The sequence below is a fragment of the Caretta caretta genome, chromosome 1 (genome assembly GCF_965140235.1).
Source record: "Caretta caretta isolate rCarCar2 chromosome 1, rCarCar1.hap1, whole genome shotgun sequence".
Classification (NCBI taxonomy): Eukaryota; Metazoa; Chordata; order Testudines; family Cheloniidae; genus Caretta; species Caretta caretta.
The window spans coordinates 80,179,815-80,207,288 of NC_134206.1; the positions used below are offsets into that span (position 1 = coordinate 80,179,815).

Consider the following 27,474-nt stretch of genomic DNA (forward strand, 5'->3'; position numbering starts at 1 on the left):
GAGGTTTATAACGTTGAAGTGTGTACTTTATATATAGGGTTATAGGAATAGCTGCAAGTATACCTGTTACATTTCTAGCTTTAAAATGTTCGGAGGACCCCTGAGTGTACTCCAGATAAAGCCTAGGGTGTAGTTTTAAACATTGCTGATCTAATTATGAATTGTTTTTTCATGCAGTTGAGCAAGAGCTGGAATACAGAACTGAGCCATCTGCACAGCTGGCCAGGTGGGGGGAGGCAAAGACAATGAGGATTCCATATGACCTTCTGCATAGCTGACTTGCAAATGCTCTGGGACCCTCGGCAAGACCCACCCTGCTATAGAAAAAAATCTAGAGGGCTGTCTTCCTACTTCTCACCACCAGTTATGTAGTTCAAATCCCAGTGGCCACAATGGCAGAGAATTGTGGACAAAAGCAAAAGATGAGGAGGATACAACATGGAGTGGATGAGAGAGAAATGGTACAATTGGAAATTGTATAATTTCTCTGTAATGTCATGTTTCTCTTTTGGCCAACACCTCATCCAAAGAAATCTGATCTCATAGTATCTTAAACAAAGATTTATTGGCTGATAGCAGAATCTGTGGGTGTGTGAAAAACCTGACAAATATCTTAAGAATTTATTTATGGCTGCAAATATCATATCCATATGGGAAAGTTCATTTGCCTTGAACTTTATACAGACATTGAAGAAGCTGTTACTGATTTAATAGTCTGCGGGAATAAAAAGCAAAACTAAAAAAAACCAACCACACATAACGGGAGAAAAGCTAATTACGATAATAAGAACAGGACATGAATAATTCCATCAAAAACCATTATTTACTTCTCTTCCTATATCATGATTTTTCCCCAGCCACAATACCCTGTTCATTAGGAGATAATTATCTTTAGTGTGGAGCAGACTATAAATGCACTGTTTAAACCAAGAGCAGAAGAAATTAGTGTTACATTTCTTGTCAAAAATATTATTTTACTGATATAGGATTACTGTATTACATCTAACAGGTTGCTAGACACAGAAGTAAGACTGCACATTTGGTAATAATTCAAAATGATTTCATTAAGTAATTGATAGATTCAGCTAAGTGGATTTTTCTGGTTAGGCTTTGCATTCCAGGCTATTTATTGGGTCATCTCTACACTACAAACTTCGGGTGATGCAAGTTAGATGCAGTAAAGCTGCTGCAGTTAATATATTGCTTGTGCACACGCATACTAGGCTGCTTGTGCTTTGCATACTCACCAGGAGTGCTTGTGTCGATGCAAAATGTGGTACACCATGAGTAGGAATCCCAGTGTACCATGCCTTTTGGTGGATTTTTGCAATATTTTGTGGGCTACAAATGAGTCATGCTGGGAACTAGGGGTCAGGTTCCCCTCATGCAACTTTCCTCATCCCATAATATGATCCATATCCAATAATTTTCATTTCTTTTTTAAAATTCTCACAAACCCACACAGCACTTGTTACTGCCCACCATCTCTGACAGAAGCATGGAGCCTGCATAACTCTGCACTATTGTCATGAATCTTGCAAACACAGGACAAATGATCCTCTGGTATTTGCAGAGTCGCAGGAAGCACCACCATAACGGGGCACATGACGATGTCTTCAAGGAGAGATTGCTAAGGTACATAGTGAAAACCAATTCAAGGTTGTTGGTGGTATTCATGGAGCTGTTGCAGACAGTGCAGACAGAAGACAGTCTCTTCTGGCCTCAAGAAATGAGCACTGATGAGTGGAATTGCATCACAATGCAGATTTGGGACAACGAGCAGTGGGGGCAGAACTTTTGGATGCAACAAGCCACACTCCTAGATCTCTGTGCTGAGCTTGCCCCAGCCCTCCAGAGCACAGACACCATAATGAGTGCTGCATTGGCAGTTGAGAAGTGAGCGGCAAGCATACTGTAGAAGCTTGTAACATCAGATTGGGACCAGTCAGTGGGAAATCAATTTGGAGTTAGAAAATCCATGCTTGGGGCCATTGTCATGCAAGTGTCCAGGGCCATTAATCATATCCTGCTATGCAGGACTGTGACTCTTGGCAGTGTGGATAGATTTGCAGCTATGGGGTTCCTCAACTGTGGTTGGGTGATAGATGGTCATCCACATCCCTATTTTGGTCCCAGCCCACCTTGCAACAGAGTACATCACCAATGTGGGCTGGTCAGGGAAGTTTCATGATGTTTGTGTTTTTAAAAACACAGGACTGTTCAGAAAGCTGCAAGCAGGGACATTCTTTCCTGGTCAGTGGATTACCATTGGTGATGTTGAAATGCCAGTAGTGATCCTGGGGACCCAGGCTCTCCCTTGCTCCCCTGGCTCATGATGCTAGACAGTGGCCATCTCTACAGCATCAGAGTGCAGAATTACAGCTGAATGTGCTTTCAGCAAACTAAAGGGATGCTGGCAGTGTTTACTCACTAAATTAAATCTCATTGAGAAAAACATCTTAATGGTTATAGCTGCCTGTTGTACCCTGCATAATATCTGTGAGGCTGCCAGGGTGGAGAGCAGAGGTGGAGCAGCCAGCCAGACACAAAGGCTATTAGAAAGGCTCAATGCAGAGCTATGCAGCTGAGGGAAGCCTTGAAAGAGCTCCTGAACAGTCAGCCACAGTAATAAGAACAGGAGTGCTTGTGACACCTTAGAGACTAACAACTTTATTAGAGCATAAGCTTTCATCGGCTACAGCCCACTTCATCGGATGCATAGAATGGAACATATAGTAAGAAGAAATATATATTCTATGCATCTGATGAAGTGAGCTGTAGCTCACAAAAGCTTATGCTCTAATAAATGTGTTAGTCTCTAAGGTGCCACAAGTCCTCCTGTTCTTTTTGCGGATACAGACTGACACGGCTGCTACTCTGAAGCCACAGTAATGTGCTGTGCTGGGCAATGCTTTAGCTGGCTCTGAAGTTTTAGGGGTTGTTAGGAACTGCATAATGCTTTCTGTACATTTATGAATATCATAGACTTTTAATGAACCTATAAATTTATGTGTGCTTACTGTACATTTATGATTATTACAATATGTGTTGCACTGAACCTATGAGTTCTGTGGTCCTGTTCAATTACAATTGCTGGGTGCTTTTGGTAGTGCTCGGCATTCTGCAGTATATGTTATGAAGTAATAAAGATGAAATTATTTGCAAAAAAATGTATTGCGTAACAAAACTGCAAAGAATAATGTGCAATTAAAAACCAATATAGTGCCAAGTTATAAAATAAATTGATGGAACAGAACTGTTAAATTAGAACACCAGTAAACATTTGTGTCCATTTCAGTGCATTTCTGCCAAACGTACACCAACAGAGGGTCTCACAGGTCAGTGTATGTGACTCTGTGGTTTTCCTTACAGTCCCCTAGGGAGGAATGGGAGGGGTAGGGATGCAGCTCCTGATGACACATAGAATGTTGGGTGCTGTAGCAAGCTGCTGAAATGGAGTCTCCATTGAGTGCAAGGGGAGGCAAACTTATGACTGTTGGATCTGCAGGTCAACAAGAGTCTGCAGTATTTGTGTTTGCTACCTGAAAAGTCCCAAAATGTCCTGGTGCATCTTCCTCTCCTTTTCCAGCTGGGACACCTGGGCCTTTCTACTATCCGCTTTTGCCTTCTCCAAGCTGTTTGCTATATTCACTCTCAAAGCCCTCTGTTCAAGGTCCAATGAAGTACTGGCTTGCAGGATCTCACTGAACATGTCCTCCCTAGCCTGCTTCTTTCTCCTCCACGTCAGGGTCAGGTGTTCTGCAGGTGTAGCAAGAGCACCCCTCAAGGCCACAATGGCACCAGCTACAGATAAAACAGACAGATGTAGCACTGTGTTTATAGTCACAGCAGAGAGAGAAAGATAAGTTTCAGAACTCTCTTCCCTTACTCCCATAAAAATGTAAAATCAGACATGCTTATTGAAACTTGAGCTTTGGAGTGCCTGTGCACAGCACCTCTCTCCAGCCCCAGCCACGGTGAGTAAGGCACACCAGGGGCACGGGTGGGAAGGGAACTGTTTGGTTGCACAAAAAAATTGGGCCCTATTTCCATGGATACAAGTACAGGGCAATGGCACTGAGTGCTGGCATTTTTTCCGACAGGATGTGGTAATTTTAGCTGATATCTTGCTTCTGAGAGTAATGAAAGCACAGAGCACAGCTGCTACTGGTGTCCCAAAGCTGCCCAGGCATGTATGCTGCTAGCTTGTTTTACTGCAACAGTGTCTGCTGAAGTCATCACAGAATAACATGGAAATGTGTCCTATTGCATAGTAAAAGAAATAGGGCAGCAATCCCCAGAAACCTTTGGGAGGGGTTTGCAGAGTATCACCATGAAGGTTTCACTGAGATCTCTCAGGAGGATACAAGGGACAATCCTATGAACATAAACAAGCTGCTCTGCATAGCCCCCGCCCCCATCCCCCCGAGCACCTAATCATAATGATAATTCATTCATTAGGGGAATGAAAAAGCAGATAACAGCTCTACCTCTGTTTGTTGTACCTCTACCTCTTCTTGTACAAGTAAATCCATGAAAGGCAGATACCTGTGCACTGCTAACTTGCAGCTGAGCCAGATGCCATCTTCACATTTGAACTTTTTTAAGGGAGAATACATGCACACACTTATCCAAAGTGCCTTCCCCTGGATCGGGCTTGTCTGTGCTCAACTGGTGGGACTGGCTAGACTGTGGTGGAGTCTCAAAAAGACCCAGACTTGCAGCAAAGACCCATACTCCACCCCCTACATGACCCTCCTCCTCTTCTTCCTCCTCACTGCTCATGGCAGTGATCTCTGTCTCAAGGCTCTATCACAGTATCCATAGTGTTCTGTGAGATGCTGGTGAGGTCTTCACAAAGTTTGGCACACAGCTTGTAAAAGCGGTAAGTCTGCAGATCGGCACCAGCCTCCCTGGCTTTCTGGTATGCCTCCTGCAGTTCCTTATTGTCATGCGGCACTGCTGCACTCTGTCATACTCCTTCACCTGCATCTCTTATGCAATCTTGATATAAGTATCCATGTTTTCATGACTGGTCTGTAGCTGTGCCTGCAGAGTCCTCTCTCCTCACAGGCCCAGGAGATCCAATATCTCCTGTCTAATCCAGGTAGGTGCACATCTAGACCCTGTAGCCAGCATGGTCAATTGGGGAATTGTGCACAAGGGAGAGTTGCTAGGTGTGCTCATCAAGCTGGGTAATCAGGGAAAGGCCTTTCAAAAATATGGGTGGGGCTTAAAGGGGAGGGTGGCTTCTGATCTCACTGACCCCTGGGCTGTGGAATTCACAACTGTGACCAGAGAAGTCATTGTTGGGTATTGTGGAGACTATTAAGGTCAACACAGGACACACAGTGTCTATACTCACAGTGTCAATCCCAATATGTTGACCACAGCTCAACACTGTTCAAGGAGGTGGGGTTACTGCATCACAGTAATGGGGTGCTTACATCATCAGGAGACAAATTTGAGTGTAGACACATGCATAAATAGTAGTAGACCAGGCCTTACTGTTAACATACCGAAAGCAGCACCAACAAGAACCATGTTTTTTCTTACTTCACCTTCACTGCTCTCTCTCCCTTTGCACATACTGGGAGCATCTAAGTAACATGCCTTGCTTCTCACTTGAGATTAAAAGATAAAATTCACAATAATTAATACTAAGCTATCTTCTTAGCAATTAGAACTGGACAAACATTAATTAATCCTCATAAAACCTGTGCAAGGCAGGTAATTAATGATCATGGTCCCCATTTTACTGATGAGGAAATTCAAAGGGAGGTAAGGTGACATTCCCAGCACCAAACAGCAAGTCAGTGCCAAAATCCCAATTGTCCACTCTGTGGTAATTCCTCTATTTCAGGCTCTCTCTATATATTATAATTCTAGGCTGCCACATGTCCTTGCAAATATTGTGTGCTCCCATAAAGGAGACCAAACTTCAGTTCTTGTGTTCTGGGCTACAATCAGCATGGCTCAGATACTGGCATGGAAGGAAAAACCGTACATTAGTCACTGGTGACCCTCTGCCAAACAAAGCGTGTGACCATGGTGGACTCTAAAGAGCATTGTGTCTGCTGGATTGATGTTAGCCGTAATATGTGTAGTGTTTTGGGACTGAGTAGCATTCCCTTAAATTGGAGCGGGTTCAGAGAAGAGCCACGAGAATGATTCATAGATTCATAGATACTAAGGTCAGAAGGGACCATTATGGTCATCTAGTCTGACCTCCTGCACAACGCAGGCCACAGAATCTCACCCACCCACTCCTGCGAAAAACTTCACCTATGTCTGAGCTATTGAAGTCCTCAAATCGTGGTTTAAAGACTTCAAGGAGCAGAGAATCCTCCAGCAAGTGACCCATGCCCAATGCTACAGAGGAAGGCAAAAAACCTCCAGGGCCTCTTCCAATCTGCCCTGGAGGAAAATTCCTTCCCGACCCGAAATATGGCGATCAGCTAAACCCTGAGCATATGGGCAAGATTCACCAGCTATGGGCAATGATTAAAGGATTAGAAAACATCCCTTATAATAACACACTCAAAGAGCTCAACCTATTAACTTAAGATGATTAAGAGGTGACTTGATTGTAGTCTATAAGTATCTACACAAATTTTTAATTCAATCAAGCAGAGAAAGGTATAAGACGATCCAATGGCTGGAAGTTGAAACTAGACAAATTCAGACTGGAAACAAGGTGTACATTTTTAATGGTGAGAATAATTAACCAATGGAACAATTTACCAAGGGAGACTCCTGGTGGATTCTCCATCACTGACAATGTTTAAATCAAGACTGGATGTATTTCTAAAAAGCTATGCTTTAGGAATTATTTTGGGGAAGTTCTGTGGCCTATGCTATACAGGAGGTCAGACTAGATGATCACAATGGTTCCTTCTGACCTTGGAATCTATGAAGTAGTTTGTGAGCCTGCTAGTGGCCCTCACTGTGTTCTATGTTTCAGAAGCCCCTATAAACATATCTCTCTCAGGATAAAGTTAGCTTACAGCACAAGATTCTAAATTTTCTATTGGTCTATAGGAGTGCAGTGAATGCTACCATAAATCAGATGCCAGCAATGTTGTGCAGGACATGATTTAAGGTCTTTCCTGGTCTTGTTAAAACCTAATCTAATGAAGCACATTCTTAAGAAATATATGCTCCAATGGCTACAAACTGATGCATCCAACTGCACAGTTTTCACAGAGGAGGAAAAGTCTGAATAAAAGGCTTTCAAAATAATTCATGGAAACCTGGAGTGATTATAACACAGATCAGAGTCCTCTGTCTGATAGGATAGAAGTGGCACCAAACATGTCCTGAAGACAATGTGTAAACCAGCTTTTAAGAACAAGTTCTGCAGGATGTTCTACACCATTGATGCTTATTGAAAATATGGAGGCTACAGTACAGCCACAGACCATGACATGTGATAGTACCAGGGAGCCTCAGGTCCCCATTTCTACTGCAAGTGACCCTAACTCTATAGAGCTGGAACATATAGCTGATTCAGCTACACCAGAAAGTACAGTTACTATTGTGATGCCTATGAGACATTATCCAGAGAGAAGGCATAACCCACTGCTCAGACAATTTGTACCATGTTGCATATTTAACTATAATAATACATTGTAACTTTTTAAAAATTGATTTCATTTTACAGCCAGGAGAATGTAGTGTATAGGAATTGGGTAGTGTCCCTTTAAATAGTTTGAGTCCTCTTGTTGCCCTCCCTGTCTTCTATGTTGAAGCCACCAGTTCCCTGCCAGAACTGCAATCAGTGTTTGTAGTTAGGCCTTGCACATTGCATATAGTTAGTAAACATGGTTATTTTGACCGCACCAGTCCTGTGTGGTTCCTGCATATTATGTTGGCAGTCTATGAGCAAAAGACAACAATATGGAACCTTTCAGTTTTAAAGAGAAAAATGGAGGAAAGCACTGTTAATGCATTTTAGGCCAAACTCCTTGGAACTACTGGTTTAGTTGTTAACAGAGCGTTCTCAAGTCAGTTTTGCAGCATGGCTTAAGAGTGTGTAACACACACACACACACACATGTTATAAATCTACTTATACATAAGTTAGATTTTAAAATATTCAGAATATTATTTTAAAAAATCCCTATCCCTAATTTCAGCTCTCTGTTTTGTCTCTTTCCCACCCACTTGCAAATTTGCTGTTTTCACACTGGCATTTGAATTTAGAAATAGTAATAGTCATTAAGCAAAAGTAATGTGTAGTAATCCCTTTACCATAGACTTTCTAAATCCTTTATTCCCACAGGTTCGCAGAAGCCCAGTGCTGTAAAGTTAGGATATGCTCCTTATTTGAAGGATTAAAGGATTTGAAAGATGTGTCTTTTTTCTCAACAGCACAGTATGTAAAACGTCCTAGATATTTTTGCAGAACTGCTTTCTTCTCTCTCTTGCACAGTAAAGGATGACAGACCTACAGAAAGTTCCCTATAAAACAGAACAATGGGAAGGACAATGTAAACTGTTGCATCATTTCTCTGCCTGTCTCAAGTTATTTTTAATGGGAAACATCCTGAAGTGCTTAGGACACCTTCTGAGTTTTAATGCAGACAAAATTCCCACTGAAGCCAGTGGGAGTCTGCCTAAGTAAGTACTGAGTAAAAAGAGGGGTAAAATCATCCCCACCCTCTTGAAAGAGGACTAGGTGGAGGGAGGGGGCGGGGAATCTGTTAGAGTCTACTAATGCTGATTTCCACAGATTGTTCTGTTAGGGAGGTGGAGTTTGTCCCAACCCTTTGGGGAATGAGTAGGGAATGAGGAGTTGTTCTGTAGAATTAATGGACCTTGGGAATCCAGTGGCGATCAGAGCCCTCCATGTGGAGTCACTATGCCTCAGCATTGGTTCGGTCAGCCAGGCCTGGCACTACTGGGGGTGGGAGGAAGGGGTGCAAAAGAGACATTTCCTCCCTCGGCAATCTTCAAGGGCCCTCAAATTATTATCAGAAAGGCCAAAATATGTACCGTGTTAACCTGTGGAACAGCAGCAGATTGGAGAGTCTTCATCCTTTATCTACATTACAAATAGAATCATAGAATCATAGAATATCAGGGTTGGAAGGGACCTCAGGAGGTCATCTAGTCCAACCCCCTGCTCAAAAGCAGGACCCATACCCAATTAAATCATCCCAGCCAGGGCTTTGTCAAGCCTGACCTTAAAAACTTCTAAGGAAGGAGATTCCACCACCTCCCTAGGCAACGCATTCCAGTGTTTCACCACCCTCCTAGTGAAAAAGTTTTTCCTAATATCCAATCTAAACCTCCCCCACTGCAACTTGAGACCATTACTCCTTGTCCTGTCCTCTTCCACCACTGAGAATAGTCTAGAACCATCCTCTCTGGAACTACCTCTCAGGTAGTTGAAAGCAGCTATCAAATCCCCCCTCATTCTTCTCTTCTGCAGACTAAACAATCCCAGTTCCCTCAGCCTCTCCTCATAAGTCATGTGTTCCAGACCCCTAATCATTTTTGTTGCCCTTCGCTGGACTCTCTCCAATTTATCCACATCCTTCTTGTAGTGTGGGGCCCAAAACTGGACACAGTACTCCAGATGAGGCCTCACCAATGTCGAATAGAGGGGGACGATCACGTCCCTCGATCTGCTCGCTATGCCCCTACTTATACATCCCAAAATGCCATTGGCCTTCTTGGCAACAAGGGCACACTGCTGGCTCATATCCAGCTTCTCGTCCACTGTCACCCCTAGGTCCTTTTCCGCAGAACTGCTGCCTAGCCATTCGGTCCCTAGTCTGTAGCTGTGCATTGGGTTCTTCCGTCCTAAGTGCAGGACCCTGCACTTATCCTTATTGAACCTCATCAGATTTCTTTTGGCCCAATCCTCCAATTTGTCTAGGTCCCTCTGTATCCTATCCCTGCCCTCCAGCATATCTACCACTCCTCCCAGTTTAGTATCATCCGCAAATTTGCTGAGAGTGCAATCCACACCATCCTCCAGATCATTTATGAAGATATTGAACAAAACCGGCCACAGGACCGACCCCTGGGGCACTCCACTTGACACCGGCTGCCAGCTAGACATGGAGCCATTGATCACTACCCGTTGAGCCCGACAATCTAGCCAACTTTCTACCCACCTTATAGTGCATTCATCCAGCCCATACTTCCTTAACTTGCTGACAAGAATACTGTGGGAGACTGTGTCAAAAGCTTTGCTAAAGTCAAGATACAATACATCCACTGCTTTCCCTTCATCCACAGAACCAGTAATCTCATCATAGAAGGCAATTAAATTAGTCAGGCATGACCTTCCCTTGGTGAATCCATGCTGACTGTTCCTGATCACTTTCCTCTCATGTAAGTGCTTCAGGATTGATTCTTTGAGGACCTGCTCCATGATTTTTCCGGGGACTGAAGTGAGGCTTACTGGCCTGTAGTTTCCAGGATCCTCCTTCTTCCCTTTTTTAAAGATGGGCACTACATTAGCCTTTTTCCAGTCATCCGGGACTTCCCCCGTTCGCCACGAGTTTTCAAAGATAATGGCCAATGGCTCTGCAATCACAGCCGCCAGTTCCTTTAGCACTCTTGGATGCAGCTCATCCGGCCCCCTGGACTTGTGCACGTCCAGTTTTTCTAAATAGTCCCTAACCACCTCTTTCTCCACAGAGGGCTGGCCATCTATTCCCCATGTTGTGATGCCCAGCACAGCAGTCTGGGAGCTGACCTTGTTCGTGAAGACAGAGGCAAAAAAAGCATTGAGTACATTAGCTTTTTCCACATCCTCCGTCACTAGGTTGCCTCCATCATTCATTAAGGGGCCCACACTTTCCTTGGCTTTCTTCTTGTTGCCAACATACCTGAAGAAACCCTTCTTGTTACTCTTAACATCTCTCGCTAGCTGCAGCTCCAGGTGCGATTTGGCCCTCCTAATTTCATTCCTACATGCCCGAGCAATATTTTTATACTGTTCCCTGGTCATATGTCCAACCTTCCACTTCTTGTAAGCTTCTTTTTTATGCTTAAGATCTGCTAGGATTTCACCGTTAAGCCAAGCTGGTCACCTGCCATACTTACTATTCTTTCGACACATCGGGATGGTTTGTCCCTGTAACCTCAACAGGGATTCCTTGAAATACAGCCAGCTCTCCTGGACTCCTTTCCCCTTCATGTTAGTCCCCCAGGGGATCCTACCCATCCGTTCCCTGAGGGAGTCGAAGTCTGCTTTCCTGAAGTCCAGGGTCCGTATCCTGCTGCTTACCTTTCTTCCCTGTGTCAGGATCCTGAACTCAACCAACTCATGGTCACTCATGGCCTCCCAGATTCCCATCCACTTTTGCTTCCCCTACTAATTCTTCCCGGTTTGTGAGCAGCAGGTCAAGAAAAGCTCCCCCCCCTACTTGGCTCCTCTAGCACTTGCACCAGGAAATTGTCCCCTACGCTTTCCAAAAACTTCCTGGATTGTCTATGCACCACTGTACTGCTCTCCCAGCAGATATCAGGAAAATTAAAGTCACCCATGAGAACCAGGGCATGCGATCTAGTAGCTTCCGTGAGCTGCCGGAAGAAAGCCTCATCCACCTCATCCCCCTGGTCCGGTGGTCTATAGCAGACTCCCACCACTACATCACACCTGTTGCTCACACTTCTAAACTTAATCCAGAGACACTCAGGTTTTTCTGCAGTATCATACCGGAGCTCTGAGCAATCATACTGCTCCCTTACATACAGTGCTACTCCCCCACCTTTTCTGCCCTGCCTGTCCTTCCTGAACAGTTTATAACCATCCATGACAGTACTCCAGTCATGTGAGTTATCCCACCAAGTCTCTGTTATTCCAATCACGTCATAATTCCTTGACATCACCAGGACCTCCAGTTCTCCCTGCTTGTTTCCAAGGCTTTGTGCATTCGTATATAAGCACTTGAGATAACCTGCTGATCGCCCCTCAAATCACAGCAAAACGCTGCCACAGTAGCCAAATTTGACTTTTTAAAAGATTTTCCAGGGGTATAACTAGCCTCTGGACTCCTGGAAGCGTGTTTGTTTTCTAAATAGTGACATCCAGGGGCCCCAAAATTGCCCCACTAGTAATGGGACCCTAGAACCAGCCCTGCTGGTGGCCCTTGCTTAGCTATTCCCCTGCCAGGGCTGCTCATTGGATCCAGAGTTCTGGCATGCCCACTGGAAACCCAGTTTCACCTCACAGTGTGGGCTCTGTGGAAAAATGAATTCTGCATTATGTTGTATTAATCTTTTAAGCAATTCCCAGTTGGCTGCTGTGCACCCTGCACAAATTCACTCTTTGCACACACGCACTCTCTCAACCCCGCAGAGGTCCTCCAAGCAAACTGGAAATGTGTGAATGGGTAAGGGAGGAAATACAAGGTGGCCTTAATCCATCTTTGCATTTCCTTAATCTTGCACTGTCAAACCCCTAGACTGGTCCTCAGCATAAATTAGAGCAGCCTGAAGGCTACTGTAATCTATACTAGCTGCCAACAACACTCAAGGACCATTCTGGTAGCCAGGGATCACCAGGGCACAAAAGTGCCTCAATCATACCACTTTCCGTCAGTCTCACCACCATATCGACACTCATGATGTGAAGGCTTTCAGAGCTGCTATACCACCTGAAGATTCCCCTATACAGGGGGATCCATCCAGCAACCTGCTAGGCCAGACTTACGTCCAGTTGGTGCCATCAGAGTGGCAAAAAATGTCTGGCCCATAAAGCCATATTCTGCCATAAGAAGCATAGACATGGCTCCCCCTGAATGTAATGGGAGCTAGTCATACATATTTCAGGTCAGAATCTATTCCCTCCAATTCGCAACAGAACCTTCTCCATGTGTTTTGTCATTTGTTCCTATTTTGTCCTCTGTGACTTGAATAGCAATTCTGATTATGATGTGAATATTAATGGTGTGAAATTTGTCTAGCTACCTGTCTCTATATTTGATGACAATAGTCTTTTTAGAGGTAGCTAATTCCGAATTTGGAACGGAATCTGGAAAAGAATTTTGTTCCCATTTAAGCACATACCTGCTACAGGTGCTGTTAGCTGTTCAAAATATTGAAACGTCTTCAGGTAATTATTTTCCTCTTTGCTGTGATTCTGGCTTGTTAAACTTAAGTCCCCGAGATTGTTAGGTTCCTGCCCCCCCAATTCTGATATCAGAGATTTACGGTTGCTTTTCTGAGGGAAGGACACATCCCAAAGCCCTTGAGAGGAGGGATGGTCTTGTGGTTAAGGCAGTGGACATAGATCAAATCATGGCTCTGCCACAGATTTCCCAAAGTTCCCATGTGACCACAGGCAAATTTTTTAGGGCCAGATTTTCAAAGTTAATTAGGTACCTAAAGATGCACATAGGCACTTAGTGGGATTTTCAAAAGCATCCAGGCTGGTTAGGCACCTAAGTCCCATGATTTCAGTAGGAGCATAAAAGAAAATACTCACCTCTGGAGCACCCTTTGGTGGCCTGGTATGGAAAGGCAGTTATATCTCTGCCTCAGTCTCCCCTCATGGACTTTCAGTAAGTTCAATGAGGCTAGTATACAGGTTAACAATGCCCCTTTAGGGGTCCAGTTTATTTAATCAACTGCCAGATATAAACAAGCCTTCTCCTTCTGTGGTAAATCCTTAGGCTTCTCCACTGCCTGGAGCTCGGCAGCATCTCCACTGACTCAGGGTATCACCCAGTCTTCCCTGCCTGAACAGCTTTGTAGTGTATCTCAAGTTTTCTCTCTTTGTGTTCTGGGAGATGTTGCTCTCTCCAGGAGCTCTTGCTCTGCAGGGAGGCACCAGTGGAAGTAGCTTATTAGCCAGCTCCCCGAGGAGTTCTTTCCCCAGGAGCTTCTTCTCTGTACTCTGGGCTTCTGCCTAAGCCCTCATAACCCTTTATAAAGCTCAGATGTTCCTTAACTAAACTTAACTACTCCTATGTTCCGATACAAGTTCTGACACTGAAAGATCACATCCAGAAATATATAAACCTTAACTGCCCAGGCAGTCTCTGGTGACTTTCAGCTAGCAGCCATGGTAGCAAGTTTAAAGAGCAATAAGTTATAACCTTGCAGGTGGCCAGTGTCACACATGATGTCATTTAACAATAGTACAGCCATTTCCAGCTGGAAACTAGAAAATGAAAAGATTAGTCAAAAAATTTTTGTTTGCAGTACAACAGAGCTTACATATGTTGAAAGACATATTTCTCATCATGTTTCAGAGTAGCAGCCATGTTAGTCTGTATCCGCAAAAGGAAAAGGAGTACTTGTGGCACCTTAGAGATGAACAAATTTATTTGAGCATAAGCTTTTGTGGGCTACAACCCACTTCATAGGATGCATAGAATGGAACATATAGTAAGAAGATATATATATCTTATATATCTAGATATAGATATAGATATAGATATAGATATAGATATACACACACACACTCACACATACAGAGAATATGAAAAGGTGGAGTAAGAGGCTAATTAATTAAGATGAGCTATTATCAGCAGGAGAAAAAAACTTTTGTAGTGTGTGACGGGGCAAGGCCAGCTGGCTATAGAAAAGTAGTGGGAGATAGATATATTAGCTCCAAGCTAAACAAATCCCTGGTACCAGGATAAGTGAAATGGCAGCTGCTCCAGGTCAATTAAGACACCTGGGGCCAATTAAGAACTTTCCAGAAGGCAGGGAGAAGGCTTGGTTGATTGGGACACCTGAAGTCAATCAAGGGCTGGCTGAAACTAGTTAAAAGCCTCCCAGTTAGTCAGGTGGGTGTGCATGTCAGGAGCTGTGGGAGGAAGTTGTGCTGTTGGAGAGGCTGAGTAGTACACACCATATCAGGCACAAGGAAGGAAGCCCTGAGGTAAAGGTGAAGTGGAGCCTGAGGAAGTGAGGGCTGCTGTGGGGGACGTAGCCCAGGGAATTGTACATATTATGTTTCTAAAAGGTCAGCTACCATAGCTGATACTATTAGGGTCCCTGGGCTGGAGCCCGGAGTAGAGGGAGGGCCCGTGCTCCCACCAACCTTTGCCCCCTGATTAATCACTGAGACTGGGAGACAACAGAAACTGTGCAAGGAAGGATAACTTCTTCTCACCTCCCTTGCTGGCTTATGATGAAAATGGCTCAGTAGACTGTGACCCTTGTCTCCAGAGAGAGAAGGGTTACGTGCAGGGTCACAGTGAGCCTCTGAGGCTAGTGAAATCCACCAGGAAACGCGGGACCCACAGAGGCAAGGACAGAGCTTTGTCACAAGTGATAATCAAGATAATCATTTTTGAATGTTATGATTCCTGATATCAGTTTATGTCCAAACCACACAACAAAAACACTAACCAAGGAACCTATCCTCGTAACAAAGCCCGATGCCAACTCTGTCCACATATTTATTCAAGTGACACCATCATAGGACCTAATCACATTCAACATGCCATCAGGGCCTCATTCACCTGCACATCTACCAATGTGATATATGCCATCATGTGCCAACAATGCCCCTCTGCCATGTACATTGGACAAACCGGACAGTTTCTATGCAAAAGAATAAGTGGACACAAATCTGACATCAGGAATCATAACATTCAAAAACCAGTAGGAGAACACTTCAACCGCTCTGGCCACTCAGTAAAAGATTTAAGGGTGGCAATTTTGCAACAGAAAAGCTTCAGAAACAGACTCCAATGAGAAACTGCTGAGCTTGAATTAATATGGAAACTAGATACCATTAACTTGGGTCTGAATAGAGACTGGAAGTGGCTGAGTCATTACACATATTGAATCTATTTCCCCATGTTAAGTATCCTCACACCTTCTTGTCAATTGTCTAAATGGGCCATCTTGATTATCACTACAAAAGTTTTTTTTCTCCTGCTGATAATAGCTCATCTTAATGAATTAACCTCTGACTCCACCTTTTCATATTCTCTGTATGTATATATATATCTTCTTACTATATGTTCCATTCTATGCATCCGATGAAGTGAGCTGTAGCCCACAAAAGCTTATGCTCAAATAAATTGGTTAGTCTCTAAGGTGCCACAAGTCCTCCTGTTCTTCTCACCATGTGAGCTTTTGAAAGGTTATGCCAACCAAAATCAGAGCAGCTTTCTATTAATGGAGTTGGTATTCCTAGATGGAACTGTCTAACTTAGTCACAAAACCTGACATTTCAAAATGAAATTCCGCCATTAAAAAGATTTTCAATGAAAAATTCCATCAAAAATTTGAAATTTGTGAAAATTTTCACCAGCTCTAATGACTTTGCACTTATGAGCATTTCTCAGCTCCACATTTTTTACACCTTTTACAGGAGAGGTTAAGTATTATTCCCATTATACAGATGAGGAACCTGAAAGAAAAGTGCCCAGAAGTTATTTCACCCATCCCACTCATATGATTTCCTGGTTTACAAAAGCTAGTGCTAGGCTTGTATTTGAACATAGAGTCCCTTGCTTTCAGTCCCACTTTTAGTCAACTGGAAAACACTGCCTGTTGACACCGTGTCACAGAGCAAGACAGAAGCAGAGCTACAGACACAACTCTTAACTTCAAGTCCAGCTCTCTGATCATTGGACCATGATGTCTCCTGTTGCTATGTCTCTGTTTGCAACAAGAGGCAAGATCCAGTCTCATTTTATTTTACTATTTGTGGGCAAATTAAATATTATTTTCACGTGTTCAGCTTTATGTAGGAGGCAGACAACATTTAAAAACGTGTTTCTCCCTAGTACAGTACTCAGGTTTGCAGTTTCCAGTTTGCTCTCCCTGCAGTTGACTGGCAGGCTTATTCCTTTTACTGATTTGAAAACGTTATTAAACTCGAGAGAGCTGCACACTTCATAGCTTCTGTAAAATGAGTGCATTGCACCAGGATTGGTTCTAGGGGTGGAAGAGCAAGGCAGATGCACAAGGCAGATGCGCACGGTGGGGTGCGCAGCCCTAACCTCCCCAGCATCAGCAGGGTGGGCTGTGCGGCCCCAACCTCCCCAGTCCCAGAGCATGGGTAGGGCAGGCTGTGTGTCTGTAGCTTCCCCAGCCGCAGAGTGCCAAGAGGGTGGGCTGTGCAGCCCTAGCAGCCCCAGAGCAACGGAAGGGTGGGTGGCATACGGCCCCAGCTTTCCCAGCCCCAGAGCGCGAGGAGGGTGGGAGGTGCAGCTCAAGCCTGGGTCCCCCCAGGAGACTGGAGCTGTGCCAAGTGGAAGCAGGATGGGGCAGGGCATGGGCAGGGCTATACCTGGCTGTTTCAGGAGGCACTGCCTACCTCAGCCTATGATACCCGCCGTCCATGCAGCTGGATACAGACTTCATACCCAGCTGGGGAACAGCAACAACACAATGTATTTTGGCCACTCACTGTCCTTGACCCCCACACACCCCATCCCTGTACCCAACACACCTTCTACACCAGACTGAGTGGAAGGAAGTGTATGCTGAGGTCTTCCCAAAATGAAGGAATTACCATCAGGGGATTTGCATCTAGTTTCCAACCCCTTTGCGTTGGAAAGGGACAAAAATCTGTCCCACAAAGTCTTAATTTAAGGTGACTCAGTGTACCCTGTCACTTGCTACATTTATTTGAATACTAATTTATTTGAAATTTTTAATGCCATCAAGATTAAACATCTGTATTTTCATAGTCTTTGTATCTTGGCCCCACAAGCTTTTCTGTTCTGATAGAGTGAAGATCTGATTTCACAGCTGTCAGTAACTTACAGACTCTGTTATTTAAGTCTTTCTCCTCCCCACCCCACCCTGAGAAACTGTTCATTACAGTCTTAACAAGCACTCGCTTAGTAACACAAAGCTAAGGACAAGTTAATGTTGTTATAAATTAGTCGTTATGTTAAATGATCAGTTTTCACAGTACAGTATTATTGCTTTATCGACTCCTACTTAAAGATTTATCTCCATATTGTGCTTACAGGCCACACAGGTGTAATGCAGGTGGGTGTAGTTCAGTTTATGCTTCTTTTTATGTTTAACTGTATTACAAACCTGTCGTGAACAGAAGAGAAAAAAAGCTGGGGCCACATGAATGAGAATGCAAGAGCCCAGCTACTGTATGGAGGTGATCAGCAGGATAGTATCAAGTTGGCTGTGGAGGGAGGAGAACACACATCCTCCTCTTCCCCCTCCCATGGTTGCCTCTGTGTTATTGTTCTGCAAGTCAGTTATATTACTGCCACTTGACAGCTCATTTTCCTGCATGAGAGCCAGTTTCAGCTCTCACTACACCAGCATGCATGCTAGAGGAGCTCCGAATTATATACTGGTGTGACTGAGAACAGCCTCAGAGTTTTAAATCCCCAAACTCACCCTGGGAACATAGTCAAATTGTGCTACCCTGATCCATGCAGCGAGGGGCCCCTTCATGTGCAGATCTCTTCCCTTCTGTGTGGAAGAGGAGTCATTCATCCTCCCCTGTGACAGCACTGTCCCTTCCCCTGAATCCTGCAGAGGGTGCTCCATAGGCTGGGATCTGGGGGGGAGGAAGGAGATTGAACAGGCAGGGAAGGTAGCGCACTGTCTTGCAGTGATTGGAGGTGGGGCAATGGATGTACATTGTCCCTCCATTAATTCTGCAGAGATGATTTGGGAAAGGAATAGAGCCCGGGGGAAGAGAGGGCAAGTCCCAAAGGCAGCCAAGTCCAGAGGAGTTCCGGAAAGTGCAGTGGTGCAGAATAGTTTGCTCCAGAGCCAGTGTAGAGGCACAGAACCTTTTCAGAGATGTCTCTGGCCTCCTATGGATCCTCTAGGATATGCAAAGGTGCCAGAGGATCTGCAGGGTTGGGTCCTGACGATCATTTTGGGAAAGGAGAGCAAACCATATTTTCCCAGCTAATGGAAGGTGAAAGAAATTGGACAGGGAAATCATCACTAAGTTTTCCTCCCATTAGCCCACTCCTGTGGGTTTCACTATGTGAGAGGATGGTCCAGACCTTGCCTTCTTCTTCTTTTCATCCCAGAGTACTTTTACATGCAGGGGGAGCTATACAGCATTGCCATTCATTCCTGTCCATGGCTTATTTCTCCATTAAGCCCAGCCTAGTTATGTCCCTGCATACAATGTCCTGCCATCTAGTCAGTGGCCGACACTTCAGAGTAGCACCCTGAAACCGGCATATTGTCATACTGTCATATAATTATAATATGGTTTCTACAAAGTATCGCTTGTGACATATCATTTTAAAAGTCTTGATCTGTTGAACATTAATATCCTGTTGGATTGTATGTGCTATCATCATATGTGAAGTTATGAAGTATTTCTGTATGTGTCACTAAAATATGTTGTGAGATAGGGAACACCCACAACCAGCTTTTCAGGTACAACAATGGAGTAGCCAGGCAGCAGTTAATGGATCATCAACATCCATTAAGGAAAGAATACACTATCCCAGAAACTGTATACAATGGAGACTTCTCAGAAAGAATATGTATGCAGTGGAGACTGCTTGACCAGTGGGGACTGACTGACCTGCATGTCACAGCATTGACCTTTCCAGCAAGCTGGAAGAAAGTATAAAGGAGGAGAAGTGACATCATCACTTGGCCTCTACCCCTGCCTCCCAAACTCAACACCTGGAAGAAATCTCTGGAGGACAAAGACTTTGAACTGGGGAAGGGTGGTCCTGAGCTGGAATGCAGTGTCAGCCTGTCTATTGAGGATCTGTGACCTGTTTGTACCATCTGTCAGGGTGAGACACTGTTTGATTCAAATCCTGTTAAGTTTGTAGAACTTAGACTGAGAACTTATTTTTATTTCTTAGGTAACCAACTTTGATTTCTATGCTTGCTACTTATAATCATTTAAAATCTATCTTTCTATAGTTAAAAACACATTTTATATTTTACCTAAAACAGTGTGTTTTGACTGAAATGCTTGGGAAATCTCAGCTCAGTTTACAAAGGCTAGTATGTGTCCACTCATACTGAGGGAGTGGCAAACTGGATAATGAATTTACACTTGCCAGGCTTCTTACCAGTGCAAGACGGTACATTTCTGGGGTGCAAGACTGGTGAGTTGGGGGGAATTGGCTGGAGCCTCTCTATTGTTGGTTGATGAGGGCTAGGAGATCATTCATGTAACTAAATTGGGTGCGTCTCTGCCTGTGGATGGCTGTGTAAGTGCATTAGCTACCAGAGGTTTGGAACTTGACATCAGCATCTAAGTGTGAGAGGCAACCCAGGTTGTTGGGTTTGAGGGTCTCAGGAATCCCACAGTCAAGGTTGCACCACATGGACCCTGTCATAGGCCTCTAGTTCAGACTGACCTTGCTTGTGTTTGCATTATTTTCTTTGGCATCCTATCCTCTGCGTTCTGCAATGTCCCCACCATCAAAATTTTTTTGATTGTAGCAAATCCTGTACTCCAATGTTTTTATGTAATACATTCCTTCTAACTTCCTTATTTGTCTTGAAATTATTCCACTTAACACTTGTTATCTTTCAAAGAATTCTCATCTCTACTGTCTTCACCCTTCTGATATCTGTTTCATTCAATGCAGTGGTTTTCAGGTAATGGCTGTTAGTACACTGGTTTAGTTAGTACATTTTCACTTTGGTACCAAACAATGTTTTTAATCAGCCCATAATTTCTTCAATTTCTGTGCAGAACTTGTAAGGCACATCTCCATTTAACCTCATCCTTGATGGAACTGTCGGTACTGGTCAAGCTTCCGAGGTATACATAAGATCATACTTGTTCTATGACTTCATTGCTGCTGCATTTCAACACTTTGTCCATTATGCCTTTTCAAGATGCAACCACTTCAAGTTCTTGGCATTATTTGTAAGGCCAAGTTGACTACCCCAATTTTTCCAAGGTAGCAAAGGGTATCATCATTAATTCAAACATGCCTGCCAGTTGTACAATGTCATCTGCATAAGTTTATGAGCTTAGCTCTAGATCACCCAAAGTCATACCCTCCAACTCATCTAAAAGTCCTAATGTCCAATTTAAGAGCATGATGAAAAGTGACTGCCATTCCCCTTTGTCTCACACCAAATTTCAACTTGAAGCAGTTGATTAATTTTCCACCAATTTTTATGGCATTGCAGGAATCTTCAATTTTTATAATTGCAAATATCTTATTTGGAACTCCAAATAATTTTGCTTCTTTCAAACCAGATCAAATATCTTTGTGAAGTCGATGAAAACAGCAAACATCTTTAATGCCCATTTTTGCTTTCCACCCCACCCCTCATCAACTGTCGGATTGTGAACATTTGATCAGTGCAACTTTGGCCTGGCCTCAAGCCACACTGTTCCTTGCCTACTAGTTCCTCTAAAACTGGCCATAATTTGTTGACAATTACTTTTATCATGATTTTCCTGGATATGACAATAAGCTTATACCTCTATAATTATATGGATTGGCAGGATCTTCCCTTCCCATCCCATCCCATCCCATTAAGCTTTTAGCATTTTAGAAGCCAAATGTGAACAAAATAAGTTGGGAGAATATGTGAACTTCATGAAATGCTGGTTTTTCAGGGTACTGTATCTTGGGAACCCCTTGGTTGAATGACCCCAAATGTGGCTCAAATTGCTAGACAGCCTCTCACTGAGACACAACAGATTTCAAAGCAATCGAAGTACCTGTGATGATATTAGAGCACTTGGAAGAACTGAGCTTTAAACAGAATAATATTGTAGACCTTTACTATAGTAGACCTGACTGTCCACTATAATGCTGAAAGGGGAGATATTTTAGCAGGGACAGAGGAAGGATGGAGAGAAGGGGCTCTACATATCCACCACAGGAGACTCAGAGATGTGTGAAGTTACCCATTCATCTTAATGAGATGTTGTCCGCTGAATGAGAACACCTAGTGGAGATCAAGAGCGATAAGGTGGCTGAGGTAATATATTGTATAGGATCAACTTCTGTTGGTGAGAGAGACAAACTTTCGAGCTAATATCCTGGGGCCGACATGGCTACAACACTGCATACAATGGAGATGAATACAGCCTGACAGCTGCTTACCCCATTGCAAAAAAAGAGACCCATAGCAGCAAGTTTCAGAGCATGACTCAACTTTGCCAAGTTCATGTATTGAACACTGGAACTGAGGCTCTGAAACCTGGTGAGGCGAGAGAGTCTCAGAGCCCAAGTTCCAGCCTGAGGGGGAATGTCTACACTGACATTTTTAGCCCCATAGGGTGAGCCCCGTAAGCCTGAATCAGCTGAGCCAGACTCTGAGACTCTATGCTGCAGGTCTTTCTTTTCTTTTCTTTTCTTTTCTTTTCCAAGGTAGCCATAACCAGAGTGTTCATAGTGCATGCTCCCAGTATGCCTGTTCTCAGCTTCACTCCCAGAGGGGTAGGGCTTCCCCAGATCTCATCTCCCATGAGAAGGGTAGGGAAATGAGCTGATGCACCACTCCATCAGGCAGAGAACCCCAGATATCACAAAAGGGTGTGGGGACAAGGGTTCAGAAAACTCTTGAGGGACTAGGCCCCCATATCTTAGCTGACATGACAGAGAAGGGAGAGGGGCTCTGACCTCCCCTACACATGCAGGGCTTCCAGATCCTAGCATATATGCAAAGGTAGAGAGAGTAGGCTCAGAATCACCAAGAGAGGCAGCTTCTCCAGATCCTGGCACAAACATGGGAGGGGAGACTGTAAGGCTGACAGGTGTCCCTGCCCCTATTCTTCCTGCCATGCACCTCCATGTCCCCCTCCCAGTGGCCCACCTCTTTCCTTCCCTCCCCCAAACCACCCTCCCACCCATTCCCATTTATCCCCTTCCTCATAATGTCCCACTTGCTGCAGCCCCAAACCTCTCTAGTCCCCACTCCTCTGCTTCCTAATTCCCACTCTCCACTTAGCGAAGGGATAGTGGGTGCCATGCACTCCCCGGGGGTAATCCTTAAACAAGTGAGACCTTTTTGTCAGGATCAGACCCATTGTTCAATCCATAGATCTGGGCAAAAATACGTTGGTAGAATATGTCAACTTTAAGAAAAGCTGGGGCTGTGGGGGTCAGGGAGATGTCTCTCAGGATCCCTTGGTCAAATGATCCCATATTTGGCTCACTAACCATACCCCATACTCCTATGAGGCACACCAAATTTCAAGGCAATCCGAGTAACCATAAAGATTTTAGAGAGTTGAGCTTTAAACAGAAAGCTCATTTAAACCTTAACTAAACTAAACCTGATGGTCCATTATCATGAGGCTGCTTTAAAGAGCAAAAAGAAAAGGCCAACTGAATAGGGAAGGTGGACTATGAAGCCAACAGGCAAGAGAGTTTGAGCAGCAGGCCTGGTCCTCATCTCACTTACACCAGCATAAACAAGGAGTAACTCTGCTGGAGCCAATGGTGTACACTTGTGTATACAAGTGGACAACTAGACCCTTTATAGCTATTTTAAGGAAGTCTGAAAAATGGGTATTTTGGACATAAATGCAGTTACACACCCAATTACGGTGGTATTTACATCAGGAAATGCATAAGTGATAGCCAACAGATCAAAGCAGATTACCTAGTAAATAAACAAAAATGCAAACTAAGCCTAAGATATTAGAATGATAGAATATAAATTAGCAAATTCTCACCCTGGCTGATGATACAAGCAGGCTTGCAGATTCTCAAGGCCCAAGCTGCACTTGTGTTGCAGCTTGAGATCCCCAAGTTTTCATACACTGGATAGAAAACCCTTTAGCCTGGGTCCAGCACTTCCCCCAGTTCAGTCTTTTTGTTCCTTAGGTGTTTCCAGGAGTTTTCTTGTGTCGGGAGTGACGAAACACTGATGATGTCACTCCCTGCCTTATATAGCTTTAGCATATGGTGGGAACCCTTTGTTCCAAACTTGGTTCCCAGATCAGTTTGTGAAAAAATACAGACATCACAAAATGGAATCCAGAGTCATATCTTGCTGAGTCATAGTAGCCATTATTTACAGGCTGTCTGGAGCATTCTCAGGAAGGCTTAAGAAGTGGGGGATTCTCCTAAGGCTTATTGTTTTTCCTAATGCTCCATTACCTTGAATAGGCCCTTCACAGCTGGCTATCTAGACTGGGAGCATTTTGCCTAGTGCGTGTCGCCCAGGTGTAACTACATTTGAAATACAGATACATAATCAATATTCATAACTTCAGATTCAAAAACGATATGTGCATAATTTTTTCAATGACATCTTACATGCCCCGCCTTGTACAAAATGCATTATAATTATGGCATAATCATATCATAATAATTTCACTATGAAGAATATGGAGTGCAGTGTCATACATACCACTTCTGGATGTATATGAAGATTTTTAATCAAGTTATCACAAGGTCAAGAGTTGTGGTATTATTAAAATGTCATGGTAGTCAGGACAAAAGACATAGCAATCATTCTTTAAGTAAGGATGAAATTAGCTCCACTGAACTGGCTCCTTCTTTCCTAGGCAGAGCTACTGTTCATATTCATTTTGTGGTTGTTTCTTTTTCCATTGATGCATTTAATCCTAGCCACAGGGGAAGAAATCATAAAGAGGAGAGAAAAAACAAATATTGTTAAACTTTATTTAAATTGATGCTTCAAAGTGTTTCAAAGGATGACGGTATCTTCAGTAACAAACCTCCATTGTGATGCTAAAACCATACCCCAGCCATGAAAATTGTGGATACTGTCTTAAATCAGGATGAATTAAAAAGTTCCAAAGAATAGAAGATAAAAATAACTTATAGCAGTTTGTATACATTCTTATGTCAACAACATATAAAAGATCACTAACAAAAAAACAATAGCCTGATTGATTAATGAAGTTACAGTGGTTTATTCTGTTCTCACTCAGTTGTTTATCAGATTCGTGACCAGAATATGCCTTGTGTCTGGCTGGGATAAGCCAAGTGACCGACTTGTTGGTTGGCAGATGTTGTTCCTAGTTAGGCTGTTTCATTCTTTAGACTGCCAGCAAGACAAAATTTATACATTCAAGCTAGACTTAGTCTCAATATTCACATCTCTGAACCTGAATATGGCAGACTAACAATATCCTGTAATATCCTGAACAAACCTTATGAAAATAAGATAAACTTTATTGAATGAAGTTAAATCTTATTGAATTAGGGTTGATACCTTTGGGGTACATTGTATTAAAAATGCAATTGTGTATCTTATCATGTCATTGTATGTTCCTTCTTTAGTAGGAGAGGGATGCTAATGTAGTTATCAGCCCTTTGAAGTCACCCCCTGAAGATGTTGGCATGTACTAATTCAAACTGCATTCTCTAGGGACCAACAGACAAAGAAAGGATTCTTGGATAAAGAGCCTGGTTTTAAACAGGCTCAGGGCCTTCTTCCTGATCCAGCAAATTGGGGCCCTTTTGGAAGGGTTGGAAGGACTGGGCCTACTGAGGCCTCCTAGGAGTGAATGCTTGTTCTGAACTAAATATGTGATAAACTTGTAACCATAAGGAATCGCCTTGGGTGGGCATTTGAGGGACTGTTCCTGCCAGAGCCCATGATAGGGTTGGGATGATGTCTGTAAGCTTATTAGCATATGTGTGGGCTCTTTTATTGTTTTTAAATCTGTTTTCTCTCTACTGTTTTTTTTAACTTTAAGAATAAAATAGGCTTGCATAGAAAGAATTGTGTGGTAACTTACAACCGTGGGCAATCGCTCTTATCGATCTCTGAAGAGAAAGCAAGCAGGTGTGCTTGGGCAGCCTGTCTCTGCTGGGAATAACACAGTGAAGGCAGCAGGCAGGGAACTGTGCAGCCTGAAAGGCCTTGGTCAGAAGCTGTGTCAGACACAGGTCTCCAACCAAGCGAGGCAACAGCTTGGGAGCTGGAAGGCAAGAGCAGATGCCCTTGCTGGACCACTGAGGGGAAATACAGTGCAGTTGTCCTGAACTGTGACACTGAGCATCACAAGCAGCAATGTACGATGACAAGATGGAAGCTACAGCTCAGTACAATAGAAACATCTCTCTCTGTGGCAGTTAATTGGCTTGTGTCTGAAAGTAAAACCAAACACTTGCTACCCTTTCTGTATTACAATATATACAGTGAAAGTGCTTAACTATATTCAATTTGCAGTTAACCAACTTCAGTATACGCAATATTTAAACTATTTCCTACAGTATGGAAAAGTACAAGGATTTAAGATAAAGGATGTACATGCCTAAGCTGAGTAGCTATGTAATCAAGTTGCTCTAGCTCTCTTCTTCTTCCATCAACCCATTCTTTACCCCGCCCCCCATCACATTTTGTCAGCCTCATTCATGTCAAGTCCCATAGATTTTAAGATCAGAAGGGACCATCATGATCACCTAGTCTGACCTCCTGCACATTGCAGGCCACAGAACCTCACCCACCAACTCCTGTAACAGACCCAGAACCTCCAGCTAGATACTGAAGTCCTCAAATCATAATTTAAATAAGTTACAGAGAATCCACCATTTACACTAGTTTAAACCTGCAAAAATACCAGGGTCTCTGCCAATCTGACCAGGAGGAAAATTCCTTCCTGAACCCAAATATGGTGATCAGTTGGACCCTTAGCATGTGTGTAAGACCCACCAGCAAGACACCTGGACAGAATTCTCTGAAGTAACTCAGAGCCCTCCCCATCTATATCCCATCACTGACAGGTGAAGATATTACCAGACACAGATCGGCTACATGCCATTGTAGGCAGACGCATCATACCATCCCCTTCATAAATGTATCAAGCTCAGTCTTGAAGCCAGTTAGGTTTTTTGCCCCCATTACTGTGCTTGGAGGGCTGTTCCAAAACTTCACTCCTCTGATGGTTAGAAATCTTCATCTAATTTCAAGCATAAACATGTTGATGGCCAGTTTATATCCATTTGTTCTGGTGCCTGTAGTAAAGAAAGAGAGCCTGGAGCATTGGGCATGTTGCAAGATTTGAGGCCTGAGCCAGAGGCTCTGAACCAAAGTCAGGCCATGTAGTAAAACAGATACTTACAAATCCACTGTCCGGTACATGAAGTTGACATAGTTGTTGTTAAATTACTAGGAATTAGATATTGATGTAAATATATTCCAGTTAGTATAGATACATTTTAATCTAATACAAGATCAGATGGTTTGACAAGATGATGCATAGGGAAGTTTTGTCCAAAATATCAGGAAGAAGGGGAGGTAACAAGCAGATGTCATGAAATAAATAAGGTGGTGTGTAACTTGTGTATTCTAGTTGTTTGCCTCAGCCTATAAATGTCAGGGTACTTCACCTTAACCCTTTGTCCAGCCTAAGGGGTAGTGGAAAGTCCTGCTGCCGGCTGAGCTGAGTCCATTGTAATGAGCATACATGTGTTAATGTAGACATTGACCCCAGGAGCTAGTACTGTGGTTCACTGACAATAAACCTGGCCAAGCACCTTCACCACTGAACCGTGCCCTGTGGTCTTCCTTTATAAGTAGCATTGAGGTCTGCCGAATTAATGTGCCGCACTATCTACCAATAACATCGGAGCCCCAAGGAGAAAAGCTGTGGGCAGCCTAAACAGCACTTCCAAG

At 43.6% G+C, this 27,474-nt stretch overlaps 1 long non-coding RNA gene across 1 annotated transcript in view; it reads right to left on the reverse strand.

Annotated features, from left to right (window-relative positions):
• Positions 1–2,828: 2,828 nt before the first annotated feature.
• LOC142069670 (uncharacterized) overlaps positions 2,829–27,474 on the reverse strand; it is a 41,122-nt gene continuing 16,476 nt past the window's right edge. The window contains exons 2-3 of the long non-coding RNA XR_012665606.1: positions 24,235–24,451; positions 2,829–3,804 (exon numbers count right to left, since the gene is read on the reverse strand). This is a non-coding gene — a long non-coding RNA (uncharacterized LOC142069670). The remainder of the gene's footprint in view (positions 3,805–24,234; positions 24,452–27,474) is intronic.